Source organism: Salmo salar, chromosome ssa15 (assembly GCF_905237065.1).
Source record: "Salmo salar chromosome ssa15, Ssal_v3.1, whole genome shotgun sequence".
NCBI lineage: Eukaryota > Metazoa > Chordata > Actinopteri > Salmoniformes > Salmonidae > Salmo > Salmo salar.
The window spans coordinates 41992979-42016666 of NC_059456.1; the positions used below are offsets into that span (position 1 = coordinate 41992979).

Consider the following 23688-nt stretch of genomic DNA (forward strand, 5'->3'; position numbering starts at 1 on the left):
GATAAGATTCCATACAGGAAGTGCCCTGTCTGACAATTTGTTCTCCTTCTAGGGCATCTCTATCAAAAATACAGCATCTCTGCTGTAACGTGACATTTTCTAAGGCTTCCATTGGCTCTCAGAAGGCGCCAGAAAGTGTAATGACGTCTCTGCAGTCTCTGGGCGAAAAACAGCAGGAGTTTTTGTGAGTGGTCAGGCAGGGAACAATGACACTGGAGTGCGCATTCACGAGAGGACTCCATGTTTTTCTTTCAGTCTTTGAACGAATACAACGTCGCCTGGTTGGAATATTATCGCTATTTTACGAGAAAAATTGCATAAAAATTGATTTTAAACATCGTTTGACATGCTTCGAAGTACGGTAATGGAATATTTTGAAATGTTTTGTCACGAAATGCGCCCGCGCGTCACCCTTCGGATAGTGACCTCAACGCACGAACAAAACGGAGCTATTTCAATATAACTATGGATTATTTCGAACCAAAACAACATTTGTTGTTGAAGTAGAAGTCCTGGGAGTGCATTCTGACAAAGAACAGCAAAGGTAATCCAATTTTTCTTATAGTAAATCTGAGTTTGGTGAGGGCCAACTTGGTGGGTGTCAAATTAGCTAGCCATGATGGCCGGGCTATCTACTCAGAATATTGCAAAATGTGCTTTCGCCGAAAAGCTATTTTAAAATCTGACACCGCGATTGCATAAAGGAGTTCTGTATCTATAATTCTTAAAATAATTGTTATGTATTTTGTGAATGTTAATCGTGAGTAATGTAGTAAATTCACCGGAAGTTTGCGGTGGGTATGCTAGTTCTGAACATCACATGCTAATGTAAAAAGCTGGTTTTTGATATAAATAGGAACTTGATTGAACAAAACATGCATGTATTGTATAACACAATATCCTAGGATTGTCATCTGATGAAGATCATCAAAGGTTAGTGTTGCATTTAGCTGTAGTTTTGTTTTTTGTGACATATATGCCTGCGTTGAAAATGGCTGTGTGATTATTTTTGGCAGGGTACTCTCCTGACATAATGTAATGTTTTGCTTTCGCTGTAAAGCCTTTTTGAAATCGGACAATGTGGTTAGATTAATGAGAGTCTTGTCTTTAAAATGGTGTAAAATAGTCATGTGTTTTTGTATTTGTATTTGTATTTGTATTTCGCGCCACGCGATTCCACTGGCTGTTGACTAGCCCCACCTTGCCCAGGGAGGTTAAGGACATTACATCAAAGTTGGTAGTGTGGTTTTCCACTTTAATTTTGAGTGTGACTCCAAATCCAGACCTCTATGGGTTGATCAATTGGTAAATTGATTATTTCCATTGATTATTTTTGTGTGATTTTGTTGTCAGCACATTCAACTATGTAAAGAAAAAAGTATTTAATAAGATTATTTCATTCATTCAGATCTAGGATGTGTTATTTTAGTGTTCCCTTTATTTTTTTGAGCAGTGTACATAGTCTTGACAGAAGTAGCCATAGTGGTTATGGCTCTAGATTACTTGATTCAGGTGTTTGAAAAATGTAAAAGGTAAAATTCTCTATGCCCCCTCGATCCTCATGTCTTCGTGCCCCCTCTAAAATAATGGGTGCATGACACCCCTGGTTACTATGCTGTAAGCCTATACCCCTACAGCAAAACCCCCCACACCGGCTCCACCACACCAGGGTCTGTTTCAAAGATACGGCACATTTGTTCAACGTCTATCATTGTCTCTATGAATCATACCACCGCCATGGTTCCTTGTTAAACTCTCAGCACCCGTTAATTAACTCTGCGATAACTTTATGAAATTCAAAAGAGGGTCAGTGCTATTCAGACCTTGTTTAATTCCCTGCAGCACAGCAGACAATTACTACAGTATCACACCCTGAGTCAATGGAGTATTACTAGTATAAAAGAGCAGATTGCGTCACTCTGGACTGATTTCTACACATTGTTTCTACACCATTTCAGCTGCGCTCACTGCTTTAAACAGCTGTATGGTACATGATGCCCCCTATGTTACTAACTCAGTCATTCATGCCTTATGAGTTATGCTGTCATGTTGCTACCCTTGACTAGGCAGTGGCATTATGCTTCAATAATCCCAGCCATTATAACTACAAAAAAAATATATCCTCTGGATTGAACACGGATGGCTGCACAGATAAAATGGTCTCTTTTAGTCTGTGGATAAATGTTAAAACATTGCCTCTCATTTAGATGCAAATCGTGAAGAGGTATCTTTTTCTGTTTTCTGTGTTGTCTATGAAATTAGGGCAATGTGGGTGAGGGGGGATACATACCAAATGTATTAGCAGTTTCTTTCATGGGGAGATGTCAGATGAATGTGTCATGCTTGAAGGAAATAATTTTCAGTTTTTTTTCTGTCCACGGTGTTCCTGTTACAGGCGCTACTGACTGCTTGGCCTAGTGTGTATGAACATGTGACGTGTATGAACATGTGATTTGTTGATGAAGATACAAGACGTTCATAGGAAACAAATGAAGTGAATAAAAATACAATTTCCTTATGCCAGCTTAGTAAGTGCTTTGGGGCTATACTCCAGTCTCATTAATATGTTAGAGTAATACATGATCTTGTTTCTAATTCTAAAATAGGATTATAATGCTAGCTAGCTAGCTCCCTCTCCCGGTGTATATAAAGGACAGAGAGAGGCTATCCTCTTAGATTGTTAGACTGTTCCGCTGCCTGAATAGACTGCCATTAGACCTGTGACTCACACACTCACAGTCTTGGGGAGAAAGAGACAAGCGCAAGCATGCACACGCACACACAGTTTCCCCAACCTCCCTAGAGTCTTGCGGAAAAGAGCATCCTAAAACCACACTACCCCGCTGCAAAACGAGACCCCCCACACAATCACCACATCATCTAACATCGTTTTTAGTATCACTAAATACAACCCCAGCATTGTCTATGTCGAGAACAGTGATTTGTCTGATTTGTCCTCTTTGCTGAATCCATCATGACTTTGTTGCCAAATGACAACAGTTACTGTAGGATGGTGAAATAATGGACCATAACAACAGTCATTATCATTAGGAATAAGATCATTAACCCAACTGCTCGATGCAATGTTCATTAACCTCTTACAGTAGCTGTAGGGGTAGACATAGACACAGTTACTGGGTAATGGTCACCAAAATAGAGACAAATCCTTGAGTAATGGAATTAATTCTTGGCAAGGGAAGATGAAAATACCTTTGATGTTGGCGAAACAATGTGAGATTTCATTTGCTAAGTTTTCTCTTTTAGCCAAAGGGTTTTGCAATTATTGTTATTATTGTACAATATGAAAGTATCAACGTGCGTTGCTATAGAATAAAACTGTATTTCAATTGATTGCCACCACCTAATACATTTTCTTTTAGAAAGAAGCACATGCCATTCTAGATTATAAACATGAAATATTCAAATATATATTTTTTTAAATTTTCACATTTTAGTCATTTAGCAGACACTCTTATCCAGAGCGACTTACAGTAGTGAATGCATACATTTCATACATTGTTTCTCCGTACTGGCCCCCGTGGGAATCAAACCCACAACCCTGGCGTTGCGAACACCATGCTCTACCAACTGAGCCACACTGCATCCTATTTTGATTCATTTGAATTTCTCACCTTACTGAGTTGTGATTAATTTCAGAAGCAATTCCGACTTCTCCTAGTCAGAAAAGGACGCTGCTGCTGTGTTATTCACAAGGCTTGGAGAGAGCTTCAAGTTCCTCGGCATGCATATCACTGAGGACCTGAAATGGTCCATTCACACAGACAGTGAGGTGAAGAAGGTGCAAAAGCGCCTCTTCAACCTCAGTAGGCTGAAGAAATTTGGCTTGGCCACTAATATCTTTACGAACTACTACAGATGCACCATTGAGAGCATTCTGTCGGGCTATATCATCGCCTGGTATGGCAATTGCACCGTCCACAACCGCAGGGCTCTCCAGAGGGTGGTGCGGTCAGCCTCACGCATCACCGGGGTCACGCTGCCTGCCCTCAAGGACATCTACAGAACCCGGTGTCACAGGAAGGCCAAGAAGATCATCAAGGACCTCAACCCTGCAACAATCTAGAAGGCGGAGAGAGTACAGGTGCATCAAAGCTGTGACGAAGAGACTGAAAAATAGCTTCTATCTCCAGGCCATCAGACTGTTAAATAGTAACCACTAGCTGGCCTTTGCCCAGTACCCTGCCCTAAACCTTAGTCACTGTTACTAGACGGCTACCCCCCAGTACTCTACCCTGCACCTTAGAGACTGCTGCCCTACGTACAGTTGAAGTCGTAAGTTTACATACACCTTAGCCAAATACATTTAAACTACGTTTTTCATAGTTCCTGACATTTAATCATAGTAAAAAATCCCTGTCTTAGGTAAGTTAGGATCACCACTTTATTTTAAGAATGTGAAATGTCAGAATAATATTAGAGAGAATGATTTGTTTCAGCTTTTATTTATTTCATCACATTCCCAGTGGGTCAGAAGTTTACATACACTCAATTAGTATTTGGGAGCATGGCCTTTAAATTGTTTAACTTGGGTCAAACGTTTAGGGTAGCCCTCCACAAGCTTCCCACAATAAGTTGGGTGAATTCTGGCCCATTCCTCCTGACAGAGCTGGTGTAACTGAGTCAGGTTTGTTGGCCACCTTGCTCGCACACACTTTTTCAGTTCTGTCCACAAATGTTCTATAGGATTAAGGTCAGGACTTTGTGCTGGCCACTCCAATACCTTGACTTTGTTGTCCTTAAGCCATTTTGCCACAAGTTTGGAAGTATGCTTGGGGTCATTGTCCATTTGGAAGACCCATTTGCGACCAAGCTTTAACTTCCTGACTGATGTCTTGAGATGTTGCTTCAATATATGCACATAATTTTCCTACCTCATGATGCCATCTATTTTGTGAAGTGCACCAGTCCCTTCTGCAGCAAAGCACCCGCACAACATGATGCTGCCACCCCCATGCTTCACGGTTGGGATGGTGTTCTTCAGCTTGCAAGTCTCCCCCTTTTTCCTCCAAACATGACGATGGTCATTATGGCTAAACAGTTCTATTTTTGTTTCATCAGACCAGAGGACATTTCTCCAAAAAGTACAATCTTTGTCCCCATGTGCAGTTGCAAACCGTAGTCTGTCTTTTTTATGGCGGTTTTGGAGCAGTGGCTTCTTCCTTGGAGTAGCGGCGGCCTTTCAGGTTATGTCGATATAGGACTCGTTTTACTGTGGATATAGATACTTTTGTACCTGTTTCCTCCAGCATCTTCACAAGGTCCTTTGCTGTTGTTCTGGGATTGATTTGCACTTTTCACACCAAAGTACGTTCATCTCTAGGAGACAGAACGCGTCTCCTTCCTGAGCGGTATGACGGCTGCGTGGTCCCATGGTGTTTATACCTTCAGGCGTTTGGAAATTGCTTCCAAGGATGAACCAGACTTGTGGTGGTCTACAATAGTTTTTTGGAGATCTTGGCTGATTTCTTTTGATTGTCCCATGATGTCAAGAAAAGAGGCACTGAGTTTGAAGGTAGGCCTTGAAATACATCCACAGAAACACCTCCAATTGACTCAAATGATGTCAATTAGCCTATCAGAAGCTTCTAAAGCATGACATAATTGAATTATAAGTGAAATAATCTGTCTGTAAACTATTGTTGGAAAGATTACTTGTGTCATGCACAAAGTAGATGCCATAACCGACTTGCCAAAACTATAGTTTGTTAGCAAGAAATTTGTGGAGTGGTTGAAAAACAAATTTTAATGACTCCAACCTCAGTGTATGTACACTTCCGACTTCAACTGTACATTTACATTTACATTTAAGTCATTTAGCAGATGGTCTTATCCAGAGCGACTTACAAATTGGTGCATTCACCTTATGATATCCAGTGGAACAACCACTTTACAATAGTGCATCTAAATCTTTTTAGGGGGGGTTAGAAGGATTACTTTATCCTATCCCAGGTATTCCTTAAAGAGGTGGGGTTTCAGGTGTCTCCGGAAGGTGGTGATTGACTCCGCTGTCCTGGCGTCGTGAGGGAGCTTGTTCCACCATAGGGGTGCCAGAGCAGCGAACAGTTTTGACTGGGCTGAGCGGGAACTGTGCTTCCTCAGAGGTAGGGGGGCCAGCAGGCCAGAGGTGGATGAGCGCATTGCCCTCGTTTGGGTGTAGGGACTGATCAGAGCCTGAAGGTACGGAGGTGCCGTTCCCCTCACGGCTCCGTAGGCAAGCACCATGGTCTTTTAGCGGATGCGAGCTTCAACTGGAAGCCAGTGGAGAGAGGAGGAGCGGGGTGACGTGAGAGAACTTGGGAAGGTTGAACACCAGACGGGCTGCGGCGTTCTGGATGAGTTGTGGGGGTTTAATGGCACAGGCAGGGAGCCCAGCCAACAGTGAGTTGCAGTAATCCAGACGGGAGATGACAAGTGCCTGGATTAGGACCTGCGCCGCTTCCTGTGTGAGGCAGGGTAGTACTCTGCGAATGTTGTAGAGCATGAACCTACAGGATCGGGTCACCGCCTTGATGTTAGTGGAGAACGACAGGGTGTTGTCCAGGGTCACGCCAAGGTTCTTAGCAATCTGGGAGGAGGACACAATGGAGGTGTCAACCGTGATGGCGAGATCATGGAACGGGCAGTCCTTCCCCGGGAGGAAAAGCAGTTCCGTCTTGCTGAGGTTCAGCTTGAGGTGGTGATCCGTCATCCACAGTGATATGTCTGCCAGACATGCAGAGATGCGATTCGCCACCTGGTTATCAGAAGGGGGAAAGGAGAAGATTAATTGAGTGTCGTCTGCATAGCAATGATAGGAGAGACCATGTGAGGATATGACAGAGCCAAGTGACTTGGTGTATAGCGAGAATAGGAGAGGGCCTAGAACAGAGCCCTGGGGGACACCAGTGGTGAGAGCACGTGATGCGGAGACAGATTCTCGCCACGTCACCTGGTAGGAGCGACCTGTCAGGTAGGACGCAATCCAAGTGTGGGCCGCGCCGGAGATGCCCAACTCGGAGTGGGTGGAGAGGAGGATCTGGTGGTTCACAGTATCAAAGGCAGCAGATAGGTCTAGAAGGATGAGAGCAGAGGAGAGAGAGTTAGCTTTAGCAGTGCGGAGAGCCTCCGTGACACAGAGAAGAGCAGTCTCAGTTGAATGACCAGTCTTGAAACCTGACTGATTTGGATCAAGAAGGTAATTCTGAGAGAGATAGCAAGAGAGCTGGCCAAGGACGGCACGTTCAAGAGTTTTGGAGAGAAAAGAAAGAAGGGATACTGGTCTGTAGTTGTTGACATCGGAGGGATCGAGTGTAGGTTTTTTCAGAAGGGGTGCAACTCTCGCTCTCTTGAAGACGGAAGGGACGTAGCCAGCGGTCAAGGATGAGTTGATGAGTGAGGTGAGGTAAGGGAGAAGGTCTCCGGAAATGGTCTGGAGAAGATAGGAGGGGATAGGGTCAAGCGGGCAGGTTGTTGGGCGGCCGGCCGTCACAAGACGCAAGATTTCATCTGGAGAGAGGGGGGAGAAAGAGGTCAAAGCACAGGGTAGGGTAGTGTGAGCAGGACCAACGGTGTCGTTTGACTTAAAACCTGTTAGGGCTAGGGGGCAGTATTTGCACGGCTGGATAAAAAAATGTACCCGATTTAATCTGGTTACTAATCCTACCCAGTAACTAGAATATGCATATACTTATTATATATGGATAGAAAACACTCCAAAGTTTCTAAAACTGTTTGAATGGTGTCTGTGAGTATAACAGAACTCATTTGGCAGGCAAAACCCTGAGACATTTTCTGACAGGAAGTGGATACCTGATGTGTTGTATTACCTTTAAACCTATGCCATTGAAAAACACAGGGGCTGAGGAATATTTTGGCACTTCCTATTGCTTCCACTAGATGTCACCAGCCTTTACAAAGTGTTTTGAGTCTTCTGGAGGGAGATCTGACCGAACAAGAGCCATGGAACGATGATGGCCCATTAGACACCTGGCGCGCGAGTTCATGTTGGGTACCCTCGTTCCAATACGTTATAAAAGAGAATGCATTCGTCCACCTTGAATATTATTCATGTTCTGGTTAAAAAAGGCCCTAATGATTTATGCTATACAACGTTTGACATGTTTGAACGAACGTAAATATATTTTTTCCCCTCGTTCATGAAGTGAAGTCCGGCGGGCTTAGATCATGTGCTAACAAGACGGAGATTTTTGGACATAAATGATGAGCTTTTTTGAACAAAACTACATTCGTTATGGACCTGTGATACCTGGAAGTGACATCTGATGAAGAGAATCAAAGGTAATGGATTATTTACATAGTATTTTCGATTTTAGATCTCCCCAACATGACGTCTAGTCTGTATCGCAACGCGTATTTTTCTGGGCGCAGTGCTCAGATTATTGCAAAGTGTGATTTCCCAGTAAGGTTATTTTTAAAGCTGGCAAGTTGATTGCGTTCAAGAGATGTAAATCTATAATTCTTTAAATGACAATATAATAATTTACCAATGTTTTCTAATTTTAATTATTTAATTTGTGGTGCTGACTTGACTGCCGGTTATTGGAGGGAAACGATTTCCTCAACATCAATGCCATAGTAAAACGTTGTTTTTGGATATAAATATGAACTTGATAGAACTAAAAATGCATGCATTGTCTAACATAATGTCCTAGGAGTGTCATCTGATGGAGATTGTAAAAGGTTAGTGCATCATTTTAGCTGGTTTTATGGTTTTGGTGACCCTGTCTTTGAATTGACAAAACATTACACACAACTCTTGTAAATGTACTGTCCTAACATACTCTAAATTTATGCTTTCGCCGTAAAACCTTTTTGAAATCGTAAAACGTGGTTAGATTAAGGAGATGTTTATCTTTCAAAGGGTGTAAAATAGTTGTATGTTTGAAAAATTTGAATTTTGACATTTATTTGGATTCAAATTTGCCGCTCTTGAAATGCACCTGCTGTTGATGGAGTGCACCACGGGTGGGACGCTTGCGTCCCACCTAGCCCATAGAGGTTAACAAACGAGGATCGGATGTCGTCGACCTTCTTTTCAAAATGGTTGACGAAGTCATCCGCAGAGAGGGAGGAGGGGGGGGAGGGGGAGGAGGATTCAGGAGGGAGGAGAAGGTGGCAAAGAGCTTCCTAGGGTTAGAGGCAGATGCTTGGAATTTAGAGTGGTAGAAAGGGGCTTTAGCAGCAGAAACAGAAGAGGAAAATGTAGAGAGGAGGGAGTGAAAGGATGCCAGGTCCGCAGGGAGGCGAGTTTTCCTCCATTTCCGCTCGGCTGCCCGGAGCCCTGTTCTGTGAGCTCGCAATGAGTCGTCGAGCCACGGAGCAGGAGGGGAGGACCGAGCCGGCCTGGAGGATAGGGGGCATAGAGAGTCAAAGGATGCAGAAAGGGAGGAGAGGAGGGTTGAGGAGGCAGAATCAGGAGATAGGTTGGAGAAAGTTTGAGCAGAGGGAAGAGATGATAGGATGGAAGAGGAGAGAGTAGCGGGAGAGAGAGAGCGAAGGTTGCGCCGGCGCAATACCATCCGAGTAGGGGCAGAGTGAGAAGTGTTGGAGGAGAGCGAGAGGGAAAAGGATACAAGGTAGTGGTCGGAGACTTGGAGGGGAGTTGCAATGAGATTGGTGGAAGAACAGCATCTAGTAAAGATGAGGTCAAGCGTATTGCCTGCCTTGTGAGTAGGGGGGGAAGGTGAGAGGGTGAGGTCAAAAGAGGAGAGGAGTGGAAAGAAGGAGGCAGAGAGGAATGAGTCAAAGGTAGACGTGGGGAGGTTAAAGTCACCCAGAACTGTGAGAGGTCAGCCATCCTCAGGAAAGGAACTTATCAAGGCGTCAAGCTCATTGATGAACTCTCCAAGGGAACCTGGAGGGCGATAAATGATAAGGATGTACATAGTCATTGAACACTGGTCACTTTAATAATGTTTACATACTGTTTTACCCACTTCATAAGTATATACTGTATTCTAGTCATGGATCACCCTATATAACTACTGCTGTACACACCTTTTCTATTCATATACTGTTCATACTGTCTATACACACCATTATACGGTATATACACTGAGTGTACAAAGCATAAGAAACATTAGGAACCTTCCTAATATTGAGTTGCACCTAGGCCTGTTGCGGTGACCATATTACCCCCACACTGGCAGTGATGTGCCATGAAACACAGTAAAATTCTACGGTAATCTCCTCTTATGCACTCTGGACATGCCTTCGTAATACCCAACTTGCTAATGACCATCGAGTCCTAATGGCCTGGTACTTAGGGCTCCATTGTCCCTCCATCAGGTCCTAATGGTCTAGTACTCAGGGCTCCATTGTCCCTCTAACCAATATGGCAGCAATGCAAATGCAATCAAAAATCACATCAAACACTTATCATCAAAACAGTTTGTGCTTTTAAAACTCACCTCACTGTGATTGATCAATTTGAAGAAAGAAGTTCAGAATACAGGTTGAATCTGAGTGGAAAACATGGTTGTTGTTTGAAAGCCTAACACAATGAAATGGATAGCACTTTCTAAGGTGATGATTAATTCAAAACACCCATATGCTTATGCATACTCATAGGCCTATATATGAGCCCAAGCTCGAAAAAATAACCTGAATTAAAATAATGATTGTGTCGTTATACAATACATAGCCTACCGCATATTATGCATGGCAGAAAAACTGATTTAAGGTGTCTTTGGTACATAATTGGTCTAGCCTATATAATTAAACTTATTCTGGTAATCGCCTTTGAGTGTGGACTGTATTAATATGCATACTGGATGGACTGGTTACCTTATGCTATGCTTCAAACTTTCTATGAATAATGTATAGTAAAGAACATACACTGAGTGTACAAAACTTTAAGAACACCTGCTGTTTCCATGACTTAGACTGACCAGGTAAATCCAGGTGAAAGCTATGATCCATTATTGATGTCAGCTGTTAAATCCACTTCAATCAGTGTAGATGGAGGGGAGGAGACAGGTTAAAGAAGGATTTGTAAGCCTTGAAACATTTGAGACACAGTTTGTGTATCTGTGCCATTCAGAGGGTGAATGGGCAAGACAAAAGATTGGAGTGCTTTTGAACGGGGTATGGTAGTAGTTGCTAAGCGCACCGGTTTGTGTCATGAAGTGCAATGCTGCAGGGTTTTTCACACTCAGCAGTTTCCTGTGTGCATGGTCCACCAGCCAATGGACATCCAGCCAACTTGACACAACTGTTGGAAGCATTAGCGTCAACATGGGCCAGCATCCCGGTGGAACGTTTTCGACACCTTGTAGAGTCCATGCTCCAACGAATTGAGGCTGTTCTAACCTCTCTGGGCTAGGCGGGACGAAATCGTCCCACCTACGCAACAGCCAGTGTAATCCCGTGGCGCGATTTTCAAATACCTTAGAAATGCTATTACTTCAATTTCTCAAACATATGACTATTTTACACCATTTTAAAGACAAGACTCTCGTTAATCTAACCACACTGTCGGATTTCAAAAAGGCTTTACAACGAAAGCAAAACATTAGATTATGTCAGCAGAGTACCCAGCCAGAAATAATCAGGCGCCCATTTTTCAAGCTAGCATATAATGTCACAAAAACCCAGAAGACAGCTAAATGCAGCACTAACCTTTGATGATCTTCATCAGATGACACACCTAGGACATTATGTTATACAATACATGCATGTTTTGTTCAATCAAGTTCATATTTATATCAAAACCAGCTTTTTACATTAGCATGTGACGTTCAGAACTAGCATACCCCCCGCAAACCTCCGTTGAATTTACTAAATTACTCACGATAAACGTTCACAAAAAACATAACAATTATTTAAAGAATTATAGATACAGAACTCCTTTGTGCAATCGAGGTGCCCGATTTTAAAATAGCTTTTCGGTGAAAGCACATTTTGCAATATTCTGAGTACATAGCCCAGCCATCACGGCTAGCTATTTAGACACCCACCAAGTTTAGCCCTGACCAAACTCCGATTTACTATTACAAAAGTTTGATTACCTTTGATGTTCTTCGTCAGAATGCACTCCCAGGACTGCTACTTCAATAACAAATGTTGGTTTGGTCCAAAATAATCCATAGTTATATCCAAATAGCGGCGTTTTGTTCGTGCGTTCAAGACACTATCCGAAGTGTAAATAAGGGTCACGAGCATGGCGCAATTCGTGACAAAAAAATTCTAAATATTCCATTACCGTACTTCGAAGCATGTCAACCGCTGTTTAAAATCCATTTTTATGCAATTTTTCTCGTAAAAAAGCGATAATATTCCGACCGGTAATCTGCGTTTAGGTAAACAGACAAAAGAAAACAAAGCATGAGGTCGTGCCTGAGTCTCACAGTACTGTAACCAGCCACTACCCAAACGCGCTACTTTTTTCAACCAGAGCCTGCAAAGCCACGATTCAGCTTTTTGAAGCCTTCTGAGAGCCCATGGGAGCCGTAGGAAGTGTCACGTAACAGCAGAGATCCTCTGTAATGGATAGAGATAATCAAGAAGGGCAAGAAATTGTCAGACAGGCCACTTCCTGCATGGAATCTTCTCAGGTTTTGGCCTGCCATATGAGTTCTGTTATACTCACAGACACCATTCAAACAGTTTTAGAAACTTTCATATTCTAGTTACTGGGCAGGAGTAGTAACCAGATTAAATCGGGTACGTTTTTTATCCAGCCATGTCAATACTGCCCCCTAGCCCTAACAGGCTAAGGGCAAAACGGGGGTTGGAACCGGTCCAGGGAACAGAACTGAAAACCGGGAACGAAAGTGACCCATAATGTTCTGGAACAGAACCTTTATTTTAAAGCATGGGAACCGGTTCGGAGCGTTATTTTACGTTCCAGGCAATTTTCTAGTCCCATGAAAAAACACAACACAGAGCCTATGCAAAGCCCTCACACTGTCACTCAGAAATTGATTCCAGTGTCTGAAAATCTTTGCCAGTGTGTGTGCATGGTTAGGCTACTTGCCACTCCCCCCTCTGAAGCATTGGCTACTGTACTGACTTTACAAGCGTGATTCAGAAGATAGGGAGAGCGATTTTTTGATTAGTTAGAGAAGAATGGATTAACTTTTTCAATACTAGTTAAGGATACTAGATGCCTAGTTAGGATGTTTCACATTAAATTAATTAACTACAAAAAGGTAAAAAGTGTTTTTACTCTGGTGCAGCTCTTCTACATTGTAGAATAATAGTGACATCACAACTATGAAATAACACATATGGAATAATGTAGTAACCAAAAAAGTGTTAAACAAATCAAAACATATTTTCTTCAAAGTAGCCACCATTTGCCTTGATGACAGCTTTGCACACTCTTGGGCTTCTCTCAACCAGCTTCATGAGGAATGCTTTTCCAACAATCTTTTCCAGTCTCTTGACAACAAGGTAGACACAATTCGAGCAAGGGTTGCCTTCCAGAGAGACATCAGAGATTGCAACATTCTCTGTTTCACGGAAACATGGCTCTCTCGGGATATGTTGTCGGAAGAAACTCAAACAGGATGTTCCAGTGACGATAACCATTCAATGCTGGTCAGACCAATCAGATGCCAAGATTCAAGATTGTTTTGATCACGCGGACTGGAATATGTTTCAGGTCAGCCTCAGAGAACAACATTGACCTATACACTGACTCGGTAAGTGTGTTTATTAAGAAGTGCATTGGAGATGTTGTACCCACTGTTACTATTAAAACCTACTTTAACCAGAAACCGTGGATGGATGGCGGCATTCTATGAATTTAAACATTGTAGTTATTCCCTCCGCAAGGCAATCATACAAGCAAAATTCCGGTACAATGACAAGGTGGAGTCACAATTCAACGGCTCAGACACGAAACGTATGTGGCAGGGTCTACAGGAAATCACGGACTACAAAAACAAAAACAGTCACATCACGGACACCGACTAAACACCTTCTTTGCCCGCTTTGAGGATAATACAGTGCCACCGTCGCAGCTCACTAATAAAGACTGCGTCCCCTCATCTCGTTCTCCGTGGCTGACGTGAGTAAAACATTTAAACTTGTTAACCTGTTGGGGCTAGGGGGCAGTATTTGCACGGCCGGATAAAAAACGTACCCGATTTAAACTTGTTACTACTCTTGCCCAGAAACGAGAATATGCATATAATTAGTAGATTTGGATAGAAAACACTCTAAAGGTTATAAAACTGTTTGAATGGTGTCTGTGAGTATAACAGAACTCATATGGCAGGCCAAAACCTGAGAAGATTCCATACAGGAAGCGCCCTGTCTGACAATTTGTTCTCGTTCTGCGGCATCTCTATCGAATATACAGCATCTCTGCTGTAACGTGACATTTTCTAAGGCTTCCATTGGCTCTCAGAAGGCACCAGAAAGTGGAATGATGTCTCTGCAGTCTCTGGGCGAAAAACAGCAGGAGTTTTTGTGAGTGGTCAGGCAGGGAACAATGACACTGGAGTGCGCATCCACGAGAGGACTCCATGTTTTTCTTTCAGTCTTTGAACAAATATAACATCGCCTGGTTGGAATATTATCGCTATTTTACGAGAAAAATCGCGGCATCTCTATCGAATATACAGCATCTCTGCTGTAACGTGACATTTTCTATGGCTTTCATTGGCTCTCAGAAGGCGGCAGAAAGTAGAATGGGGTGTCTGCAGTCTCTGTTTGTGAGTGGTCAGGCTGAGAACAGTGACACTGGAGATGCGCGTTCATGTGAATTCTCCATGTTTTTCTTTCTCTCTTTGAATGAATACAACGTCGCCGGTTGGAATATTATCGCTATTTTACGAGAAAAATCGCATAGAAATTGATTTTAAACAGCGTTTGACATGCTTCTAAGTACGGTAATGGAATATTTAGCATTTTTTTGTCACGAAATGCGCTCGCGCGTCACCCTTCGGATAGTGACCTCAACGCACAAACAAAACGGAGCTATTTCAATATAACTATGGATTATTTCGAACCAAAACAACATTTGTTGTTGAAGTAGAAGTCCTGGGAGTGCATTCTGACGAAGAACAGCAAAGGTAATCCAATTTTTCTTATAGTAAATCGGAGTTTGGTGAGGGCCAAACTTGGTGGGTATCAAATTAGCTAGCCGTGATGGCCGGGCTATCTACTCAGAATATTGCAAAATGTGTTTTCGCCGAAAAGCTATTTTAAAATCTGACACCGCGATTGCATAAAGGAGTTCTGTATTTATAATTCTTAAAATAATTGTTATGTATTTTGTGAACGTTAATCGTGAGTAATGTAGTAAATTCACCGGAAGTTTGCGGTGGGTATGCTAGTTCTGAACATCACATGCTATGCATATCCTACATTCTGGGTCTGGGTAGCAGGCAGTTTATACGGGCACACTTTTCATCCGGATGTCAAAATACTGCCCCCTACCCTAGAGAAGTTAACACTCGCAAGGCTGCTGGCCAGACGGCATCCCTAGCCATGTCCTCAGAGCATGCGCAGACCAGCTGGCTGGTGTGTTTACGGCAATATTCAATCGACTCCCTATCCCAGTCTGTTGTCCCCACATGCTTCAAGATGACTTTCATTGTTCCTGTGCCCAAGAAGGCAAAGATAACTGAAGAAAATGACTACCGCCCCGTAGCACTTACTTCTGTCATCATGAAGTGTTTTGAGAGACTAGTCAAGGGACATATTGCCGCCACCTTACCCGGCCACCCTAGACCTACTTCAGTTTGCAAACCGCCCCAACAGGTCCACAGATCACGCAATCGCCATCACACTGCACACTGCCCTATCCCATCCGGACAAAAACAATACCTATGAAAGAATGCTGTTCATTTACTACAGCTCAGCATTCAACACTATAGTACCCTCCAAGCTCATCATCAAGCTGGAGGCCCTGGGTCTCAACCCCGCCCTGTGCAACTGGGTCCTGGACTTTCTGACGGCCGCCCCCAGGTTGTAAAGATGGGAAACAACATCTCCACTTTGCTGATCCTCAACACTGGGGCCCCACAAGGGTGTGTGCTCAGCCCTCTCCTGTACTCCCTGTACACCTATGACTGCGTGGCCATGCACGCCTCCAACTCAATCATCAAGTTTGCAGACGACACAACAGTAGTGGGCCTGATCACCAACAATGACGAGACAGCCTACAGGGAGGTGGTAAGGGAACGCGGAGTGTGGTGTCAGGAAAACTCTCACTCAACGTCAACAAAACAAAGGAGATGATCGTGGACTTCAGGAAACAGCAGAGGGAGCACCCCCCTATCCACATCGAAGGGACAGCAGTGTAGAAGGTGGAAAGTTTTAAGTTCCTCGGTGTACACATCACAGACAAACTGAAATGGCCCACCCACACAGACAGTGTGGTGAAGAAGGCGCAACAGCGCCTCTTCAACCAAAGGAGACTGAAGAAATTTGATTTGTCACCCAAAACCCTGACAAACTTTTACAGATGCACAATCGAGAGCATCATGTCGGGCTGTATCACAGCCTGGTACGGCAACTGCACCACCCTCAGTCGCAAGGCTCTCCAGAGGGTGCTGTGGTCTGCACAATGCATCACCGGGGGCAAACTGCCTGCCCTCCATGACACCTACAGCACGCGATGTCACAGGAAGGCCAAATAGATCATCAAGGACAACAACCACCCGAGCCACTGCCTGTTCACACTGCTATCATCCAGAAGGCAAGGTCAGTACAGATGCATCAAAGCTGGGACCGAGAAATTGAAAAACAGCTTCTATCTCAAGGCCATCAGACTGCTAAACAGCAATCACTAACTCAGAGAGGTTACTGCCTACATTGAGACCCAATCACTGGACACTAATAAATGGATCACTAGTCACTTTAAACAATGCCACTTTAAATAATGCCACTTTAACAATGTTTACATATCTTACATTACTCATATCACATGTATATACTATATTTTATACCATCTACTGCACCTTGCCTATGCCGCTCATACATATTCTCATTCACCCCTATAGATTTGTGTGTATTAGGTAGTTGTTGGGGAATTGTTAGATTACTTGTTCGATATTACTGCACTGTCGGAACTAGAAGCACAAGCATTTCACTACACTTGCATTAACATCTGCTAACCATGTGTATGTGACCAATAACATTTGATTTGATTTGAAAAAAAGGAGTTCCCACATATGCTGAGAACTTGTTCACTGCTTTTCCTTCACTTTGCGGTCCAACCAGGGGCGGAAATCCCGGGGGGGACGGGGGGGACACGACCCCCCCATCCTGGGAAAAATATGATTTGTCCCCCCCAATATATCACTGAAACATAACTATGTAATTGAAATAATATTAATAATACGCAATGAAAGCAATTGTGCTGATTATAGACACTTAATAGCGCGTTTTTAAGTTTCAAAAGATTGCGACCCCCCCACCCTTTGCCTCACAATGGTTTGATCCACTGCCAGTTCCTTAGCTTGCTAGGTAATGTAGAGGTCGTATCTACTGTCTGAAAGGCACTCAATGCACGTAACTGACGTGAGGTTAATCCAGTCAATCGCGCACACACACTAGCTGAATATGCAGAGCTAGCGCGCAAATATTAACTATTAAGCTAGCTAGTACCTATTCCATTTATGTGGCGCCGTAGAAAAATGGCAGAAAAAAGACGGACATCAGAGTATTTTTCAGTACACCAAAACGCAAAGTAAGAACCCTAGTAGCCTAATATCTCAAAGACTAGTTGATAAAATGTTCATAAGAAAGAAATGAAATTCTAATGGAAATGTTTCACAATGATGTCATTAGGCAGAGCAGGCAACAGATGGCACACAGACAGCAGAGTTGGGGACAGATATGCAGGGACAAACTGGCAGAGACAGGGAGTCTCAGGTAAGTTTGTTGAGTCTTTGTTTGGCAACATTATGAAAGGTTCTCCATTTTTTTTACTTGTAAAATAGGAACATAATTGGAAAATGCCATGGATACCCCCACTCTCAACTTAAACTGGTGACTGAACTAAGATTTGTTAAAGGCAATGGTATTGCTGTTGTGATTAGTTGTGTAGTTTTGGGTACCGGTAGTTAGGAGTACGGCAAACACCTTATTTCTTTGGTTCCTCAATATACATTTACCATATTACAATGTAGGCTATGTGTTACAGCACTACTTTGGTGTCCCCCTCAGGAATTGCTCTTGAGAAAATGTAATGTAATTGTCCCCTCCAAAGTTGATATCAGATTTTCGCCACTGGGTCCAACTCATCCCAAACCATCTCAGTTAGGTTGCGGTTGGGTGATTGTGGAGGCCAGGTCATCTGATGCAGCACTCCATCACTCTCCTTGGTCAAATAGCCCTTACACAGCCTGGAGGTGTGTTCTGGGACATTGTCCTGTTGAAAAACAAATGATAGTCCCACTAAGCGATGGGATGGCATATATTTCCATCGGTCTAATGTCCACTGCTTGTGTTTCTTGGCCCAAGCAAGTCTCTTCTTCTTATTGGTGTCGTTTAGTAGTGTTTTTTTGCAGCAATTCGACCATGAAGGCCTGATTCACGCAGTCTCCTCTGAACAGCTGATGTTGAGATGTGTCTGTTACTTGAACTCTGTGAAGCATTTATTAGGGCTGTAATCTGAGGTGCAGTTAACTCTAATGAACTTATCCTCTGCAGCAGAGGTAACTCTGGGTCTTACTTTCCTGTGGCGGTCCTCATGAGAGCCAGTTTCATCATAGCGCTTGATGGTTTTTGAGACTGTACGTGAAGAAACTTTGAAAGTTCTTGAAATTTTCCGAACTGACTGACCTTCATGTCTTAAAGTAATGATGAACTGTTGTTTCTCTTTGCTTATTTGACCTGTTCTTGCCATAATATGGATTTGGTCTTTTATCAAATAGGGATATCTTCTGTATGCCATCCCTACCTTGTCATAACACAACTGATTGGCTCAAATGCGTTAAGAAGGAAAGAAATTCCACAAATTAACTTTTAACAAGTCACACCTGTTAATTGAAATGCATTCCAGCTGACTACCTCATGAAGCTGGTTGAGAGAATGCCAAGAGTGTGTAAAGCTGCCATCAAGGCAAAGGGTGGCTACTTTGAAGAATCTCAAATATAAAATATATAACACTTTCTTGGTTACTACATGATTCCATATGTGTTATTTCATAGTTTATATGTCTTCACTATTGTTCTAGAATGTAGAACATTTTAAAAATAATGAAAAACCCTTGAATGAGTAGGTGTGTCCAAGCTTATGACTGGTACTATATATACAGTGGCTTGCAAAAGTATTCACCCCCCTTGGCATTTTTCCTATTTTGTTGCCTTACACCCTGGAATTAAAATAGATTTTTGGGGGTTGTATCATTTGATGTACACAACATGCCTACCACTTTGAAGATGCAAAATATTTTTTCTTGTGAAACAAACAAGAAATAAGACAAAAAAACTGACATCTTGAGAGTGCATAACTATAACTATTCACCTTCCACAGTCAATACTTTGTAGAGCCACATTTTGCAGCAATAAAGGCTGTAAGTCTCTTGGGGTATGTCTCTATAAGCTTGGCACATCTAGCCACTGGGATTTTTGCCCATTCTTCAAGGCAAAACTGCTCTAGCTCCTTCAAGTTGGATGAGTTCCGCTCGTGACCAGCAATCTTTTGGATTGAGATCTGGGCTTTGACTAGGCCATTCCAAGACATTTAAATGTTTCCCCTTAAACCACTCAACTGTTGCTTTAGCAATATGTATGGGTCATTGTCCTGCTGGAAGGTGAACCTCTGTCCCAGTCTCAAATCTCTGGAAGACTGAAACAGGTTTCCCTCAAGAATTTCCCTGTATTTAGCGCCATCCATCATTCCTTAAATTCTGACCAGTTTCCCAGTCCCTGCCGATGAAAAACATCCCGACAGCATGATGCTGCCACCACCATGCTTCACTGTGGGGATGGTGTTCTCAGGGTATTGAGAGGTGTTGGGTTTGTGCCAGACATGTTTTCCTTGATGGCCAAAAAGCTACATTTGAGACTCATCTGACCAGAGTACCTTCTTCCATATGTTTGGGGAGTCTCCCACATGACTTTTGGCGAACACCAAACGTGTTTGCTTATTCTTTTCTTTGAGCAATGGCTTTTTTTTCTGGCCACTCTTCCATAAAGCCCAGTCTTGTGGAGTGTACCACACGGCTTAAAGTGGTCCTATAGACAGATACTCCAATCTTCGCTGTGGAGCGTTGCAGCTCCTTCAGGGTTATCTTTGGTCTCTTTGTTGCCTCTCTGATTAATGCCCTCCCTGCCTGGTCTGTGAGTTTTGGTGGGCGGCCCTCTCTTGGCAGGTTTGTTGTGGTGCCATATTCTTTCCATTTTTTAATAATGGATTTAATGGTGCTCTGTGGGATGTTCAAAGTTTCTGATATTTTTTTATAACCCAACCCTGATCTGTACTTCTCCACAACTTTGTCCCTGACCTGTTTGGTGAGCTCCTTGGTCTTCATGGTGCCACTTGCTTGGTGGTACCCCTTTTTGCAGACTCTGGGGCATTTCAGAACAGGTGTATATATACTGAGATCATGTGACAGATCATGTGACACTTAGATTGCACACATGTGGACTTTATTTAACTAATTATGTGACTTCTGAAGGTAATTGGTTGCACCAGATCTTATTTAGGGGCTCCGTATGCACGCACCACTTTTCCGTTTTTTATTTCACCAATTTGGACTATTTTGTGTATGTCCATTACATGAAATCCAAATAAAAATCAATTTAATTTACAGGCTGTAATGCAACAAAATAGGAAAAACGCCAAGGGGGATGAATACTTTTGCAAGGCACTGTACATATACATTGAGTGTACTAAACATTAAGAACACCTTCCTAATATTGAGTTGCACCCCACCTCCTCTCCTTTTTTTCCCTCAGAACAGCCTCATTTTGTCGGGGCATGGACTCTACAAAGTGTCGAAAGCATTACACAGCGATTCTGGCCCATGTTGACGCAACGCTTCCCACAGTTGTGTTAAGTTGGTTGGATGTGCTTTGGGTGGTGGACCATTCTTGACACAAAGGAAACTGTTGAGCATGAAAAACCCAGCAGCGTTGCAGTTCTTGACACAACCGGTGTATCTGGCACATACTACCATACCCCATTCAAAGGCACTTACATTTTTTGTCTTGCCCATTCACCCTCAGGTACGCAGACTCATGATGAGTTCAGATTTGTGGCCCCTTCCCCCATCAAAGTTGACCATCCCTGTCTTAGACCCTCTCACACATTCCTATACACAGCCCTCCCAAAAAAGTATTGAATAAGCATCATTCCACATGCAGTACGTACGTGTTTACTTTCAGTGTAGAAGGAAAATGATCAAATAATTCAGATAATTTTACAGACTGTTTTTAAAGGTATCTGTATTCATGAAGTAGTCAGTCACAACCTTGTGCGGAGTGCTGAGTCACTGGCAATGCCTGATCATTAATATTGAATGGTTGGCTCCTGAAGTTTTGGCTTCAAGGCAATGATAAGGTCATGAACCCTACATGAAGTACACCCCTCTGAGAGCTCTGATGGTGGGGACTCTCCAGGAGACATACATACACGCACATATACAAACACTGATTCATGCACACGCACACACGCGCACGTGAACATGCACACACAGGAAGCAGGGAGAGGGCGTAGATGTGTTCCGTGTGGTGTTATTTGTATGGCAGACCTTCCATTTACAGTAAATCACTTTGATATGTGAATTTTCTAAACTCCAAACTGATAACACTTGTAACACAGCCATTCAAAACCTTTCATTTTGCTTGTAGACATCATTCACCATACAAGCATTGGTCCAAAATATATGTTTACTGTGAAATACAATGAGTAATGTATAAGCAGGGAGTCAGGAAGCAGGTGCAGAAGGTGAGTTTAATAATGAAACGATACAAAAGAACAAACATGAGAAGCGTACTGAACGTGAGAGAAAACAATACTGCCTGATTACTGAGGCTACTGAGGGCTATATGAAGGGAGCGTAATTAGGGTGGTGATGAAGTTCAGGTGTGCTTAACGATGGGAAGCAGGTGTGTGCAATGAGTTTTGCCAGGTGTGTACATTGTGGGTTGACAGGACCGGTGGTTAATAGACCGCCGGCATCGAGGGAACAGGAATAGGTGTGACATGAGTAATCTTTTATCCTGAAAAACTCCCCAGTCCTTAACGAATACAAGCATACCCATAACATGATCCAGCCACCACTATGCTTGAAAATATGGAGAGTGGTACACATTGGAGAGTGTGCTGTATTGGATTTTCCCCGAACGTAACACTTTTATTCAGGACAAAAAGTTAATTGCTTTGTCACATTACTTTAGTGCCTTGTTGCAAACAGGATGTATGTTTTGGAACATTTGTATTCTGTACAGGGTTCTCTCTTTTCACTCTGCCAATTAGGTTAGTATTGTGGAGTAACTAAAGTCAGCAAAAAAAAGAAACTTCCCTTTTTCAGGACCCTGTCTTTCAAAGATAATTCGTAAAAATCAAAATAACTTCCAGATCTTCATTGTAAAGGGTTTAAATACTGTTTCTCATGATTGTTCAATGAACCATAAACAACTAATGAACAAGCACCTGTGGAACGGTCGTTAAGACACTAACAGCTTACAGGCGGTAGGCAACTAAGGTCACAGTTATGAAAATTTGGACGCTAAAGAGGGCTTTCTACTGACTCTGAAAAACACAGAAAGAAAGATGCCCAGGGTCCCTGCTCATCTGGTTGAACGTGCCTTAGGCAAGCTGCAAGGAGGCATGAGGACTGCAGATGTGGCCAGGGAAATAAATTGCAATGTCCGTACTGTAAGACGCCTAAGACAGCGCTACAGGGAGACAGGATGGACAGCTGATGGTCCTCGCAGTGGCAGACCATGTGTAACAACACCTGCACAGGATCGGTAAATCCGAACATCACACCTGCGGGACAGGTACAGGATGGCAACAACAACTGCCCGAGTTACACCAGATGGAGGGTCAGTCATGGTCTGGGGCGGTGTGTCACAGCATCATCGGACTGAGCTTGTTGTCATTGCATGCAATCTCAACGCTGTGCGTTACAGGGAAGGCATCCTCCTCCCTCATGTGCTACCCTTCCTGCAGGCTTATCCTGACATGACCCTCCTGCATGACAATGCCACCAGCCATACTGCTCGTTCTGTGCATGATTTACTGCAAGACAGGAATGTCAGTGTTCTGCCATGGCCAGCGAATAACCCGGATCTCAATCCCATTGAGCACATCTGGGACTTGTTGGATTGGAGAGTGAGGGCTAAGGCCATTCCCCCCAGAAATGTTGGGATCTTGCAGGTGCCTTGGTGGAAGAGTGGGGTAACATTTCACAGCAAGAACTGGAAAATGTGGTGCAGTCCATGAGGAGGAGATGCACTGCAGTACTTAATGCAGCTGGTGGTCACACCAGATACTGACAGAAACTTTAGATTTTGACCCCCTCTTTGTTCAGGGACACATTATTCAATTTCTGCTAGTCACATGTCTGTGGAACTTGTTCAGTTTATTTTTCAGTTGTTGAATCTTGTCATGTTCATACAAATATTTACACATGTTAAGTTTGCTGAAAATAAACGCAGTTGACAGCGAGAGGACGTTTCTTTTTTTGCTGAGTTTACAATGTTGGTTATCCGTCCTCAGTTTTCTCCTATCAAAGCCATTAATCGCTGTAAC

General features: G+C 43.1%; 1 non-coding gene across 1 annotated transcript; it reads right to left on the bottom strand.

Moving 5' to 3' along the window:
* Nucleotides 1–3530: 3530 nt before the first annotated feature.
* trnaa-cgc (transfer RNA alanine (anticodon CGC)) lies at nt 3531–3599 on the bottom strand. The gene has a single exon. It is a non-coding gene; the product is annotated as a tRNA-Ala (tRNA).
* Nucleotides 3600–23688: the final 20089 nt, after the last annotated feature.